This window comes from Leptodactylus fuscus, chromosome 2 (genome assembly GCF_031893055.1).
Source record: "Leptodactylus fuscus isolate aLepFus1 chromosome 2, aLepFus1.hap2, whole genome shotgun sequence".
Lineage (NCBI taxonomy): Eukaryota > Metazoa > Chordata > Amphibia > Anura > Leptodactylidae > Leptodactylus > Leptodactylus fuscus.
The window spans coordinates 241,102,988-241,119,276 of NC_134266.1; the positions used below are offsets into that span (position 1 = coordinate 241,102,988).

The 16,289-nt window shown below is 44.4% G+C and overlaps 1 protein-coding gene across 1 annotated transcript in view; it reads right to left on the bottom strand.

Annotated features, from left to right (window-relative positions):
* Window positions 1–16,289, bottom strand: part of RFXAP (regulatory factor X associated protein) — a 299,237-nt gene that overhangs the window by 237,865 nt on the left and 45,083 nt on the right. The gene's annotated exons all lie outside the window — the stretch shown is intronic.

A 16,289-nucleotide genomic window follows, 5' to 3' on the forward strand; every position in this document is an offset into this window, starting at 1 on the left:
TACATTCATTTGCATATTATCTGATCAGCTCCAGGCAACATGCTGACACACTGGATGGGAAAACGCCTTTAAAACAAATTGGCAGTTTGCTGCTTTTAAACATGGCGGGAAAAAGAAAATCTAATTTGTCACAAAATTGTAAAAGAACGAGAGCTGTGAAGAGCTAGCCAGAAGTCACGCTCATTATATGACATTCCAGTGAGCTGCTGAGGTGCTGGAACAATCACGGACACAGCGCGAGGAACAAGTTCAGCACCAGGACAGCTTAAGAGCTGCCGAAATGCAGAAGCAGGCAAACCATCGACGGCAGCAATTTACTGAATCATTGACGCCAAACACATGCAGACAAAGTCGCAGGTAGAGGCTAATATGTATATAAAAATCTCAGTCTCATATAAATGAGTTTCTGTCTGTCTGTCCTCTATGTGCGACCAAATGATTGGACCGATCTTCACCAAATTTAGCACACATACATCAGGTGTCCAGGAAGGATTTAGACTGGGCTCAACTCTCTCGGACATACCGCTTCTGAGATACAGCATTCCCAAAACAATGACTTGCATTAGCCAATACAAATCTGCAAGTTTTTCATTTATATTCCAACTGCCATACACACGGTCACTCCACATGCACAATCCAACAGTGATATCCAAACTGAGATACACACATCAGAGGATTAGATACACGGCTCAGCACACAGTACCGCTCATTGGAGGATTAGATACGTGGCTCAGCACACAGTACTGCGCGGGAAGATTGGATATGCGGCTCAGCACACAATATCAAGCATTGGGGGATTAGATACACAGCTCAGCACACAGTATTACACATCAGAGCTTTACTCCAGGTTTCCACAGCAACCCAGCCATTTTTCTTCACTGCTGTAGTTCAGCTTTAAAGGGGCAGGACGCTCTGGATAACACTGTTATACAAGGTCACATACACACAGCTTTACTCCAGGTATCCATAACAACCGATCACAGGTTTTCACTGATATCCAAACTGAGATACACATGATCACATGACACTTATGGACATACACACAAACAACATACAAAATACACCGGTGCAAAACTGAACAATTCTTATGGGGCCACTACACAAACAAAAAAATTAAATATACGCATTGTGAAGCTGGGTTCTTCTGCTAGTATATTATATATACACTCACCGGCCACTTTATTAGGTACACCATGCTAGTAACGGGTTGGACCCCCTTTTGCCTTCAGAACTGCCTCAATTCTTCGTGGCATAGATACAACAAGGTGCTGGAAGCATTCCTCAGAGATTTTGGTCCATATTGACATGATGGCATCACACAGTTGCCCCAGATTTGTCGGCTGCACATCCATGATGCGAATCTCCCGTTCCACCACATCCCAAAGATGCTCTATTGGATTGAGATCTGGTGACTGTGGAGGCCATTGGAGTACAGTGAACTCATTGTCATGTTCAAGAAACCAGTCTGAGATGATTCCAGCTTTATGACATGGCGCATTATCCTGCTGAAAGTAGCCATCAGATGTTGGGTACATTGTGGTCATAAAGGGATGGACATGGTCAGCAACAATACTCAGGTAGGCTTTGGCTTTGCAACGATGCTCAATTGGTACCAAGGGGCCCAAAGAGTGCCAAGAAAATATTCCCCACACCATGACATCACCACCACCAGCCTGAACCGTTGATACAAGGCAGGATGGATCCATGCTTTCATGTTGTTGACGCCAAATTCTGACCCTACCATCCGAATGTCGCAGCAGAAATCGAGACTCATCAGACCAGGCAACGTTTTTCCAATCTTCAATTGTCCAATTTCGATGAGCTTGTGCAAATTGTAGCCTCAGTTTCCTGTTCTTAGCTGAAAGGAGTGGCACCCGGTGTGGTCTTCTGCTGCTGTAGCCCATCTGCCTCAAAGTTCGACGTACTGTGCATTCAGAGATGCTCTTCTGGCTACCTTGGTTGTAACGGGTGGCTATTTGAGTCACTGTTGCCTTTCTATCAGCTCGAACCAGTCTGGCCATTCTCCTCTGACCTCTGGCATCAACCACGCATTTCCGCCCACAGAACTGCCGCTCACTGGATGTTTTTTCTTTTTCGGACCATTCTCTGTAAACCCTAGAGATGGTTGTGTGTGAAAATCCCAGTAGATCAGCAGTTTCTGAAATACTCAGACCAGCCCTTCTGGCACCAACAACCATGCCACGTTCAAAGGCACTCAAATCACCTTTCTTCCCCATACTGATGCTCGGTTTGAACTGCAGGAGATTGTCTTGACCATGTCTACATGCTTAAATGCACTGAGTTGCCGCCATGTGATTGGCTGATTAGAAATTAAGTGTTAACGAGCAGTTGGACAGGTGTACCTAATAAAGTGGCCGGTGAGTGTATATTCACACATTTATGCATACATATATATATTTATACACACACACATCATGTAATTTTATATTGCACAATAAACAGCATAAAACAAAACTCACAAAACAATGGCAGAATTAATGTTTGTTAGACAACATATTAAATATACCTATAGCATGTAAAAATGCAGACTATCAAACAAAAAAAACTGGGTTTTTTTGGCTTTTAAAATATGGAGAAGAGAAAAATTAAAAACAGTGCCTCATCCCAATGTCCAAAATAGGCTGCATCCTTAAGGGGCTAATGTGTGTATTCACACCATTGCAAGTGTTTCATTTTTTGTGGGCATTTTAACCCATAAAAGAATTTCTTTCTTTTTCCGTCTGTATTTTTAGAAGGCACTTTGGGGTATATATCATTCGGTTCAGTGTTCATTAATCTTTTTGCAATTCTGTCATTATTTTTGTATTTCCTTTTTATTACATATGCACATAATAATGACATGATAAATATTTCCAGCGGGGGGTTAAGCGGCCGGCCGCCGGCAAAGTCTGCGTGCCAAGTGCTTCCATTCATTTCTATGGGAGCGTGCTGTTCGGATCGGCTGATCCGAACAGTGTTCGCTCATCTCTACCCATCAGCAATGTATCAGACATAGCTTAATATCAGGGCTCTGGAATTGGAGTCAGATTCACAACCTGTTTTGGGTGTTGTTGGAAGTTATTGTCCCTTACTTCGACTTTAAGAAAAAGTGATTATTGTTGGGGCAACACGGTGGCTCAGTGGTTAGCACTGCAGTCTTGCAGCGCTGGAGTCCTGGGTTTGAATCCTGCCAGGAACAATATCTGCAAGGAGTTTGTATGTTCTCCTTCTGTTTGTAAGGATTTCCTCCCATTCTACAAAGACATACTGATAGGGAAAAATGTAGATTGTGAACCCTATATGGGGCTCACAATCCACATTAAAAAAAAAGTGACTATTGCCTATCGGCCGGGCATTGAGGTAGATGCGCCATCATCCACCTTCTTCATAGAGATCTCTCACTCACTTGGAGAAACCCGGAAACACTGTGAGGATAACGTTCTTTGATTTCTCCAGTGCGTTCAACACCATTCAGCCAGGGCTACTGAGGGAGAAGCTGAACCTTGGTGGAGTGGACCATCACCTGTCCAACTGGATCCTAGATTACCTGACAAACCGCCCTCAGTGTGTGAGAGCCCAGGACTGTGTGTCTGACACTGTGATCTGTAGTACGGGGGCACCACAAAGTACAGTTCTTGCCCCTTTTCTCTTCACACTGTACACTGCTGACTTTAGGCACAACTCATCCAGCTGTTACTTACAGAAGTATTCCGATGACTCTGCTATAGTCGGCCTTATCACTGATGGCGACGATAGGGAATACAGAGACTTAAACCGGGACTTTGTAGAAGTGGAACCACCAGCGGAACCAGCTCAGGATTAATGCTGGGAAGACCAAGGAGATGGTGGTGGACTTTAGTAAATGGAGAAGTGCTTCGACCCCGGTGGAGATCCAAGGAACATGTATTGAGATAGTCAGGACCTATAAGTATCTGGGCGTGCTCCTCAACAATAAACTAGACTGGGCTGATCACCTGGAGACGCTGCACAGAAAGGGCCCCAGCAGACTCTACCTGCTTAGGAGGCTGAGGGCCTTCGGAGTTCAGGGGCCACTTCTTAGGGCCTTTTTCTACTCTGTGGTTGCCTCAGCCATCTTTTTCAGTGTGGCCTGCTGGGGGAGTAGTATATCAACCAGGGATAGAAATAGACTTGACAGGCTGATCAGAAGGGCCAGCTCTGTCCTGGGGAGCCCCTTGGACCCAGTACAGGTGGTGAGTGACAGAAGGATACTGTCCGTGGTGACCATGCGGGAGAACAACTCCCACCCCATGTATGGGACCTTGACGGCACTTGGCAGCACTGTAAGTGACCGTCTGCTTCACCCCAAGTGTGAGAAGGAGCGCTATCGCAAGTCCTTCCTTCCAACCGTGACCAGGCTGTATAATCTACATCAGACCAAGCGAAGATCACTCCGGACAGAGAACTAATGATTATGATTGTGAAGTCTTCCTTCTTTCTTCTTCTGTTCCTTAGCTGCTATGGACTCCTAGTATATCTTCTCTTCTCAGCATATGTGTGTCTACGTCTGTAATATACAGTGTTGGCCAAAAGTATTGGCACCCCTGCAATTCTGTCAGATAATAGTCATTTTCTTCCAGAAAATGATTGCAATCACAAATTCTTTGGTATTATTATCTTCATTTAATTTGTCTTCAATGGAAAACCACAAAAAGAATTGTCAAAAAGCCAAATTGGATATAATACCACAGCAAACATAAAAAGGGGGTGGACAAAAGTATTGGCACTGTTGGAAAAATCATGTGATGCTTCTCTAATTTGTGTAATTAACAGCACCGGTTACTTACCTGAGACACCTAACAGGTGGTGGCAATAACTAAATCACACTTGCAGCCAGTTGAAATGGATTAAAGTTAACTCAACCTCTGTCCTGTGTCCTTGTGTGTACTACATTGAGCATGGAGAAAAGAAAGAAGACCAAAGAACTGTCTGAGGACTTGAGAAGCAAAATTGTGAGGAAGCATGAGCAATCTCAAGGCTACAAATCCATCTCCAAAGACCTGAATGTTCCTGTGTCTACCGTGCGCAGTGTCATGAAGAAGTTTAAAGCCCATGGCACTGTGACTAACCTAGATGTGGACGGAAAAGAAAAATTGAAGAGAGATTTCAACGCAAGATTGTGTGGATGGTGAATAAAGAACCTCAACTAACATCCAAACAAGTTCAAGCTGCCCTGCAGTCCGAGTATACAACAGTGTCAACCCGTACTATCCGTCTGAATGAAAAGGGACTGTATGGTAGGAGACCCAGGAAGACCCCACTTCTTACCCAGAGACATAAAAAAGCCAGGCTGGAGTTTGCCAAAACTTACAGGAGAAAGCCAAAAAACGTTTTGGAAGAATGTTCTCTGGTCAGATGAGACAAAAGTAGGAAAAGGCCTCAACATAGAGTTTACAGGAAAAAAAAGAGGCCTTCAAAGAAAAGAACACGGTCCCTACAGTCAGATATGGCGGAGGTTCCCTGATGTTTTGGGGTTGTTTGCTGGAGCAGTTTGCCAAAGAAGAATGGTCTAAAATTCCAGCAGAGCCTTGTAAGAAACTCATTGCTGGTTACCGGAAGCGGTTGTTCACAGTTATTTTGTCTAAAGGTTGTGCTACCAAGTATTAGGCTGAGGGGGCCAATACTTTTGTCCCGCCCATTTTTGGAGTTTTGTCTAAAATGATCATTGATTTGACTTTTTTTTCCATTCTCTTTTGTGTTTTTTCATTGCAAGCAAAATTAATGAAGATATTAATACCAAAGAGTTTGTGCTTGCAATCATTTTCTGGAAGAACATGAGTGTTATCTGACAGAATTGCAGGGGGGCCAATACTTTTAGCCAGCACTGTATTACTGTGTATTATCCTGCATCTGTATTACTATGCTGCTGTAACATGCTGAAATTTCCCCACTGTGGGACTATTAAAGGATTATCTTATTTTATGGTATATTATACTATTATTAATATTGTATATGGAATTATGGGTGCCTCATATCTATTGTCATAGGAATTCAGTCACTAGGTTTTTAATGAATTAACAATGAGCCAGGACTCCGAGCATCATAGTGATCTATAATGTGAATAGTCCCTGAAAGTCATCCCATGGGAAGGCAGGGATCAGATCACTATGATGCTTGGAGTCCACATCCTTCCATGCACTAAAATCATGACAATAAAAACTTGAATACATTCCCGTCATAGTTGCTAAAGTCCTGATATTTACCTTAGATATTCATAGGTACATTGTAGTCTTGCCCGGATCTTCTTTATGAACAATGTTGGTTTCTTCCTCCATCCCTCCCATGTAAATATAACTTGTGCAGCTTCCTTGTAAGGATAGACTTAGTAACTTCAACATTTGCTGGTGAGAGCTAACTGTAAGTCTGAGGTTCTTGGAGATTCCATTAAAGAGAGTCTATCACCTCTTCCAAGCATCCTGAGCTGTTCCCGTGTTACAGAGCACATTACAGTGATCAGACCTCTGTTATGTAGGTCACTTGGAGAATTTGGAGAAAACCAAATGTGGAGTCTTATGTAAATGAGGCAGTTGGTGCACGGGGGGCGGGCCTTCAACTTCCTGCAGCACTGCTCTTGCCATTCAGATCCCTGCCACCTGCTGCCTATGCCATCTCTTGCACTGCTAGATAACCCATTAACTGCCAAAAAATGTTTCAATAATATGGGAACTGCACCGTGAAAATGACCTCGTGTGCATAAGGCAATGCATGGACGTGATCAGTTTAGGTTTCCTATCACAGATGACATCCTGCTGGAGCAGGTGAATGTCCTGTTTGTGTTCCTTAATGACAGATGCCTCATTGGTATAAAATGTCAAAGTTGTTTTTCTCCAAATCTACAAAAGTGGCATACATAACAAGAGTGTGTTGTTTAGCACTGTGATGTGCTTTGTAATGCAGTGGTGGCCGCTGAATATACTTAGGGGAGGGGGTAGATGTTGTGTTCTGTCCTTGACTTGTATTTGCTGGGACACCTGGTCTAGGTAAGTTTTCATGAAAACCAATGAAAAGTCACTGGAAAATAACTTTTCAATGACTTTATATTGTTTTTGTTGTCTTCTGTGCTAAGATATGAGTCTAACCAGTTGCAGAAGTTCAGGTTATCTCTGCTACATCTGTACATAGAGGAACCTCTTACTTTTTAGTCATGTCGGTAACAGAACAAGCCCCATCATTAACCTGAATGAAGAAGTGGGCCTCTGGTTCCTTCTTCATCCTTCAGCCCTTCTGGCGTCTTCCAAACCTTGTTCCTTAAACACGTAAATGGAAACCCCCCCACCGTTCTTTACACAGAGACTTTCATAGTATAGTATTCAACTCTGTGGTAGCATCAGCCATCTTCCTCAGTGTGGCCTGCTGGGGGAGTAGTATACCAGCCAGGGATAGAAATAGACTTGACAGGCTGGTTAGTAGGGCCAGCTCTGACCTGAGGAGCCCCCTGGATCCAGTACAGGTGGTGGATGACAGAAGGATACTGTCCGTGGTGAGTTCCATGCTGGAGAACAACTCCTATCCTATGTATGAGACCCTGATAGCACTGGGCAGTACTGTCAGTGACCGACTGCTTCACCCCAAGTGTAAGAAGGAGCTATTGGAGGTCCTTCCTCCCAACCGCGGTCAGGCTGTATAATCTACATCAGGCTAAGTGGAGATCACTCCGCACAGAGAACTAAATGATCCTGAGTACTGTATTATCCATGCTGCTGTAACACTCTGAATTTCCCCATGGTGGGACTTAAAGGATTATCTTTTCTTATTTTAGTTAGCCTTGACGTGAAAGTATATTTGTTGAGGTCAGCCATTACTGTAGGTCTATAGCTCTTAGAACAAAGAAGTTCTAGTCTCTAACCCATGTCAGTCACTTCTATACAATGACTATGGTGAGGTCAGTTTTGTTAAATAAAATGAAAAATTAAACTGGGCACTTGCCCTAGAACAGGGGTCGGAAACCTTTTTGGCTGAGAGAGCCATGAACGCCACATATTTTAAAATGTAATTCTGTGAGAGCCATAATCCCCCCCCTCCCAGCATTCCTGCACACAGTATTATCCCCCATAGTGGCCCCTGCACACAGTATTATACCCCATACTGGCCCCTGCACACAGTATTATCCCCCATAGTGGCCCCTGCACACAGTATTATCCCCCATAGTGGCCCCTGCACACAGTATTATCCCCCATAGTGGCCCCTGCACACAGTATTATCCCCCATAGTGGCTCCTGCACACAGTATTATCCCCCATAGTGGCTCCTGCACACAGTATTATCCCCCATAGTGGCCCCTGCACACAGTATTATCCCCCATAGTGGCCCCTGCACACAGTATTATCCCCCATAGTGGCCCCTGCACACAGTATTATGCCCCATAGTGGCCCCTGCACACAGTATTATCCCCCATAGTGGCCCCTGCACACAGTATTATCCCCCATAGTGGCCCCTGCACACAGTATTATCCCCCATAGTGGCCCCTGCACACAGTATTATCCCCCATAGTGGCCCCTGCACACAGTATTATCCCCCATAGTGTCCCCTGCACACAGTATTATATCCCATAGTGGCCCCTACACACAGTATTATGCCCCATAGTGGCCCCTGCACACAGTATTATGCTCCATTGTGGACACCTAAGAACAATTATTATACTCTGAGGTCTTTTGGGGATAAAAACATAATAAACACTGTTACTTACCTCTCACTGACTCCGCTGCACTCTGCGCTGCTATCAGCATCTTCAATGATGTCCCGCACGTCATGTGACTGGGGGGCTTGTGTCGTGACGCATATGGACGCAGGCCCCGGTTATTTGACATCTGGGACATCACAGAAGTAGGCCCAAAGCCTGCCCGGAGAGGTAAGTAACACTGTTTTTTATGTTCCCTTACCTCTCCTGGGCCTCCGATCATTATATTCTGGGTTCCCATGGCATGCGTTCCAGATGTAGCCATCAAAAGAGCCACATCTGGCTCACGAGCCATAGGTTCCCAACCTCTACCCTAGAACATAGAGCATGCTGGTGATCAGATTCCTGCCCCCTTATGACCGATTAATGATGGATTCCATTGACTTGTATTGAGTCAGATAGAAATGGGGTTCTTGCCTCCAAGGAACACTCAATTCCTTATCATGGGAACTGTGCTCATGAGGGAAAGACATAAAAATGAAATAATACAATATACCTCTCTTTACTGACGTTATTACCCTCCTGAGGCTAAAACCCTATGTAGCGAGCCACAACTAAAAAGTGCTGCAGAAAAGACCGCAGTGGAAGCGCATCTTGTTTTTTTCCCGCAGAGTTTTCCTCTGCAGACATTCTGCCCCTATTATACCTATATGGGAAACGCCAGCATTTCCGTAGGTATAAGTGACATGCTACAATATACAAAAACACAAGCATTTTTGAAAATGCAACATTTCCGCTGCAAATTTTTTTCTGCAATGTGTGGTTTTTTTCAACAATTTTTTCAGACGGGAATAGGACCTGTCCTGAGTTTTATGGCCCAGACTGTAGGCCTACACACTGATGCATGTAATACACGGTCATGTGCATAGGCTGATAGAAATGAATGGTTTAGTATGCTATTACACACAGCTCTTACGGAAAGCTGTGATGTATATACTGTGATTTGGGGAATAAAACTTAGCTTTTATTGGTGTGCACTAAAATATACAGTACTAGTAGAAGGACCCGGCTTCACATGGGTATATTTAATTTTTGTGTTTTGGCCCCAGAATAATTGTCCTGTTTTGTACTGGTCTATTTTGTTGCTGTCAGATTGGAAACTGGCTTGGGTCTGCTGGGGATTTCATTAGCTCAAGCAGCAGCCATGCGTTTTGCTGCAGGAGTCCTGTGTCCAACTGCAGTTTTCCTTTTTGGAAGCATGAATCGCTTAAATACGTTTCAATTTATAAGAATGCTGACATCCAGTGTGGAAGACCAGTATAGGTACAGTCTATTTATTGCTGTATTGTTATGGAAACCTGGTAAATGAAATGTGAACTTATATTGGTTGATACACATCCTATGACTGAATATTTAAGGACCTGCGAACTGTTATTGACTAATATAGGTCATAAACCTGAGTAAAACTGTGTGTATGTGACCTTGTGCAACAGTGTCACCCACCGCGCTCTGCGCCTTTAAAGCTGACCTATAGCAGTGAAGAAAAATGGCTGGGTTGTTATGGAAACCTAGAGTAAAGCTATGTGCTGTGAGACTAAGCACCTGTGAGCTTCTATTGGCTGATAAGTGACATGAGACCGTGTGCATGGCAGTTGGAATATGAGTGAAAGACTTGCAGACTTGCATTGGCTAATGCAGGTCACTTTTTGGGAATACTCTATCTTAACAGTGGCATGCCCTAGAGAGCTGAGACTGGTCTTAGACATCAAGTCTAAAACGTTCCTGGAGATCTGATGTACCTGTGTGCCAAATTTGGTGAGGATTGGTCCAGACATTTGGTCGCACATAAAAAACAGACAGACAGAAACTCATTATTATATACTGTATAAAAGAGACTAGCAGGAGGACCTGGCTTCACACAGGTATACAGGTAGTCCTCGGGTTACGACGGTCTCAGGTCACGACGTTTCGTGGTTACGACTAGAGATGAGCGAGTAGGTCCTTGCTAGTCAGGAGTGCTGGCAGCTTGCATTTATGTGGGAGCTGACTTTTTCTCATAGGAATGCATTGGCCAACGTTGATTGACCAGTGTACAGCATTTGGCAAATTAACGCTGGTTCTGCCAGAGGCTCGTCTGTGAGGAGGCGGAGTCTAAAATCGAATCACAATGGAGACTGCTGAGGTTCAATCTTAGACTCTGCCTCCTCAATGACAAGCCTCCGGCAGAACAAGTGTTGATTGGCCAAATGCTGTACACTGGCCAATCAATGCTGTTCAATTCATTCGTATGAGAAAAAGTAAGCTCCCTCGTAACAGCAAGCTGCCAGCTCTCTTCCGACTAGCAAGGATGAGTCTGCTGCAGAACCAGCATTGATTTGCCTCAGGCTCGTCTTTGCTAGCTGGGAGAGCTGGCAGCTGCAAGCTGCCAGCTCTCCCTGTACAGTACGTGATTTAGTGTGCAGCGGCTCGGAACCAAGTAAGACTGTACTGTATTGTACTGTATATGGTACAGTCTTCCTCGTTCCGAGCCGCTACGCAAAATTCGGTTTACAACACCGCGTAAGAACGATCAACGTTGTAAGTCGAGGACTACCTGTATTTCATTTTTTGTTTGTGTAGTGGCCCCATAAGAATTGCCCAGCTTTGCACTAGTGTATTTTGTATGTCATTTGTGTGTGTCCATAAGTGTCATGTGATCATATGTATCTCAGTTTGGATATCAGTGAAATACCTGTGATCGGTTGTTATGGATATGTGAAGTAAAGCTGTGTGGATGTGACCTTGTGTAACAGTGTCACCCACAGCACCCTTCCCCTTTAAAACTGACATGCAACAATGAGGAAAAATGGCGGGGTTGCTGTGGAAACCTGGAGTGATGGCTGATACTGTGGCTGAGCTATATATCTAGTGGTGGTACTGTGTGCTGAGCTGCGTATCTAATCCTCCGGCGTGTGGTACTTAGCACTGAGCCACGTAATCTAATCCTCCAGCATGTTGTACTGCATGCAGAGCCGCGTATCTAATCCTCCAGCGTGTGATACTGTGTGCAGAGCTGCGTATATCTATTCTTCCAGCGTGTGGTACTGTGTGCTGAGCTGCGTATCTATTCCTCTGTCTTGTGGAACTGTGTGCAGACACGCATATATATTTCTCCGGCGTGTGGAACTGTGTGCAGACGCGCGTATCTAATCCTGCGGCGTGTGGAACTGTGTGCAGACACGCGTATCTAATCCTGCGGCGTGTGGAACTGTGTGCAGATGCACGTATCTAATCCTGCGGCGTGTGGAACTGTGTGCTGACGCATATATCTAATCCTCCTGTGTGTGATACTGTGTGCTGTGCGCGTATCTAATCCTCCAGAATGTGGAACTGTGTGCAGATACAAGTGTATCTAATCCTCCGACGTGTAAGATTTGTGTGCAGACACGCATATCTAATTCTGTGGTGTGTGATACTGTGTGCAGAAGTGCGTATCTAATCCTCCGACATGTGGAACTGTGTGCTGAGCTGTATATCTATTGATGTGTGTATCTCAGTTTGGATATCAGTGTTGGATTCTGCATGTGGAGTGACCATGTGTATGGCAGTTGGAATATGAGTGAAAGACTTGCAGGTTTGTATTGGCTAATGGGGGCCTTTGTTTTGGGAATATTGTATAATGGTACGTCTGAGCAAGTTGAGGCCTCATCTTAAATCCATACCTCCCAACTTTTGAAGAGTAAAAAGAGGGAGAAAATGTGCGGCGCGCAGCGCGCCATGGCAAATTTGGCTCGCCCACTTTTATGTTGACTCCGCCCATTCTCTTTCATTTTTCATGTGCTCCCACACAATATAATCCTCCTACAGTCACCCGTAAATTATATATCCCCCCTCCATCTCTCCCCAGTTTCATATACACCCTTCATCTGCCCCTAGTTTCATGTCCCCCCCTCCATCTCTGTCCCCAGTTTTATGTCCTCCGTCTCTGCCCAGTTTCATGCCATTCTCCCCCCTTCATCTGCCCACAGTTTCATGTCCCCCCGTCTCTGCCCCAGTGTCATGCCGTTCTCCCCCCTTCATTTGCCCCAGTGTCATGCCGTTCTCCCCACCTTCATCTGCCCCAGTGTCATGCCGTTCTCCCTCCTCTTCATCTGCCCCAGTGTCATGCCGTTCACCCCCCTTCATCTGCCCCAGTGTCATGCCGTTGTCCCCCCCTTCATCTGCCCCAGTGTCATGCCATTCTGCCCCACTTCATCCGCTCCAGTGTCATGCCGTTCTCCCCCCCTTCATCTGACCCAGTGTCATGCCGTTCCCCTCCCTTCATCTGTTCCAGTGTCATGCCGTTCCCCCCCTTCATCTGCCCCCAGTTTCATGGGCCCCCCCTACATTATGTTCCACCTTCCAACGCTCCCCAGCAGCTCTCTCCGCACTCTCACTCATACACATAGTTGTAGGCACGATGTTACGTCATCACAATCTGGCTACAAATGCCGAAGCGCAGCATTAAAGCAGGAGCTGAGCTGTGACAGCTCCTGCTTTGAGCACCTATGTATTCAGCTCATCGGTGTCTGTAGGATGCCGATGAGTTGAAATCGGGACATACCTCCCGCCGACCGGGATAGGACACCGAAATTGTGAGTGTCCCGCGGAAATCGGGACAGTTGGGATGTATGTAAATCTTCCCGGACACCTGAAGTATCTGTGTGCCAAATTTGGTGAAGATCGGCCCAGTCGTTTGGTCGCACATAAAGAACAGACAGACAGAAACTCATTTTTATAATATAGAGAGCTAAGAGACTAGCACAAGGACCCAGCTTCACATGGATATATTTAAATTTTTGTTTGTGTCGTGGTCCGATAAGAATAGGTTGGTTGCTATAGAAACCCGGTGTAAAGCTGTGTGTATGTGAAGACTGAAGAACCTGCAAGCTTCCATTGGTCCATAAGCATCATGTGATCATGCGTATCTCAGTTTGCATATCAGCGAAATACCTGTGATTGGTTGTCCTGGAAACCTGGAGTAAAGCTGTGTGGATGTGACCTTGTGTAACATTGTCATACACAGCGCCCTGCCCCTTTAAAGCTCACCTACAGCAGTGAAGAAAAATGGCTGGGTTGCTATGGAATCCTAGAGTAAAGCTGTGTGAATGTGGAGACTAAGTGCCTGTGAGCTTCTATTGGCTGATAAGGAACATGCAACCATGTAAATGACAGTTGGAATATGAGTGAAAGACTTGCAGGTTTGTATTGGCTACTGCCAGTCATTGTTTTGGGAATACATTGATTGTTCAAAATGATGCCAAACGCAAGCTACTACCTTTCAGTACAAAGTTGTTTTGTATCACTGAAAGCAGTGTAAAGCTCCATTTACACGACTGTATTTTGCGAGGCCACAATTGTGGATCCTCACAGTATTAGGCTTAGTTCACACGTGAATACCGTGTGGTGTAATTTGGTCCGGAAAAAAAACGCTTACTAATGAGGCGTTTTTTGGAGCGGTTTTTGGTGAAAACCGCTTCAGAAAATGCCAGGCGTTTTTTCCTTCCCAGACAGTGAATGAACCTTTTATAAACCACATTTCAGTTTTTGGCAAAAAACCGTGACGCGGTCATGTTGATTCTTCTTCCCGCTAGCGGAAAAACAAACGCTAGCGGTTTCCATAGACCACCATTGTGAGGGGGCGGATTATGACGTGGATTTCGTGCCATAATCCTTCCCCTCTGTGTCCATGTGAATGGGCGCTTAAGGTTAAATTGCCATGTTATCACTTTGCGATAGATTAGTGAGTTTTTGGTCTCAGTTTGGGCACTCGGTCTCTACAAGGTTCGCCATCACTGGATGATGCTATAGGCATAACCATAGACTCCCATGGTAGAACGTGGATACTGTGTAGTATAGTTTTTTTTAGGGATGTTTCTGTACAGAGAAGTGTAGTTGACTATGCTTTCCTATACAATACATAGCCCTGTATCAAATGTATAACTATGTATACCATGTATACTGATATACAGCAGCCTGATATATGCCAAAAGGATACACGTTTGCCATCCATCAGGTGAATAGGAGACATTGGATGTATGTACTGGTGGGAGGGGGGTCCTCAATGTATACAATGGATGTATAGTGATCCCAGCCTGCGCCCTCTGCCCCCCTGCTAGATTCACTCCTGGATCTTGTCTTACACTTCTTCTTTTTTAATATTTGCACCCATCATTCATGGAAAGGTATGTCAGAATAAATCAATTCAGTTTTGCCCAATGCTATTTCCAAAGCACCTGTCACTATAAGCGCCTGTGCACACAACCAAGTATTTCAGCCTAGTGACACCCGAGAGTGCACTCTGTTTTTCACTGACCCAATTTACCCATTGAGGTGAATAGATTTGTGAAAAAAATGGGTGCCACATGATCCTGCACTGTACGCAGATGAGTCTCGGGTCAGTAATGTGAATACAGTATTAGGGTCTTTTACTCCGCCATTATACATGTCCGTTGCTCTCATCTGTCATAGGATTAGAACAATGGACATTAAAGGCGATAATGCCACAAAAAGTCCTTTTTCTAGCATAACTTGGCATAACATGGCCGAAAAAAAGGTTCTACCATGTTTATTTACATGGAGGTGAATGGAGAGGAACACCAAATAGAGGAGGCTCCACCTGCATCAGTCACTCTATGACTATGACGGATGAGAGCAATGGACATGAACGGTAGTGTAAACTTGCCCTAACACAAAATGTAGTGGAATGGATAATATCCTCACATATCTGTCCTAGCAGGTGTCATATAAGGTGCAACCCACAGCAAAGGTCCAAAGTGGCGACCCCCAGCTTTATATTGACTCTCCTTATTGAAAAATACAAGTCACTTTTTGGGACTTAAAATATCCCTTTATTGAACTGTTATAGGAGAGACTTTCTGCCTAGTCCCTCGGGCTTGTCCCCAGTCTTTGAGCGTTTCTGCTGTGGATTTTTTTTCTAGTATATCTTTATTAAGCCAGGAAGTGATGTACAAGTAAACAGTGCAAAATCGGGGTTAATTAATCCCTTAAAAAGTCTAGTCTGCACACTTCCCGTGTGGGTGTATGTGGGCACACTACCATGTGATGTGGTGTGTTGTGGTGTGGAGAGGAGTACACTACTATATGATAAACAACAACAATTGTAAATCAGACATGAAACACAAATATAAAATTATACTAGAAAATTCTGCAATTTAAAAAAAAATGTCAAAAAGATACAAGTGAAAAATTATATTTTATATATGGTTTTATATTTCTCTGCTGATTTATACAAAACCCCCGGCCGCAGCATATAAAGGAAAATATCAAAAACCTTCAGGCGGGGGCGTAGCTATATGATGTCCAGAGGTAGCCGCCCGGGCCCTGGACCATGAGGGGGCCTCAAAAAAAAATAAAAAAATAATATATATATATATATATATATATATATATATATATATATATATATATGTACACGCATACAATGACACAATGTAGGTATGGGCCCATTACAGATTATACATTGGGGCTTGTATTGGCTAATGCACGTCATTTTTTGGGAATACTGTATCTCAGAAACGGTACGTCCTAGAGAGCTGAGACCTGGTCTAAAACCTTCCCGGACATCTTATGTACCTGTGTGCCAAATTTGGTGAGGATTGGTCCAGTCATTTGGT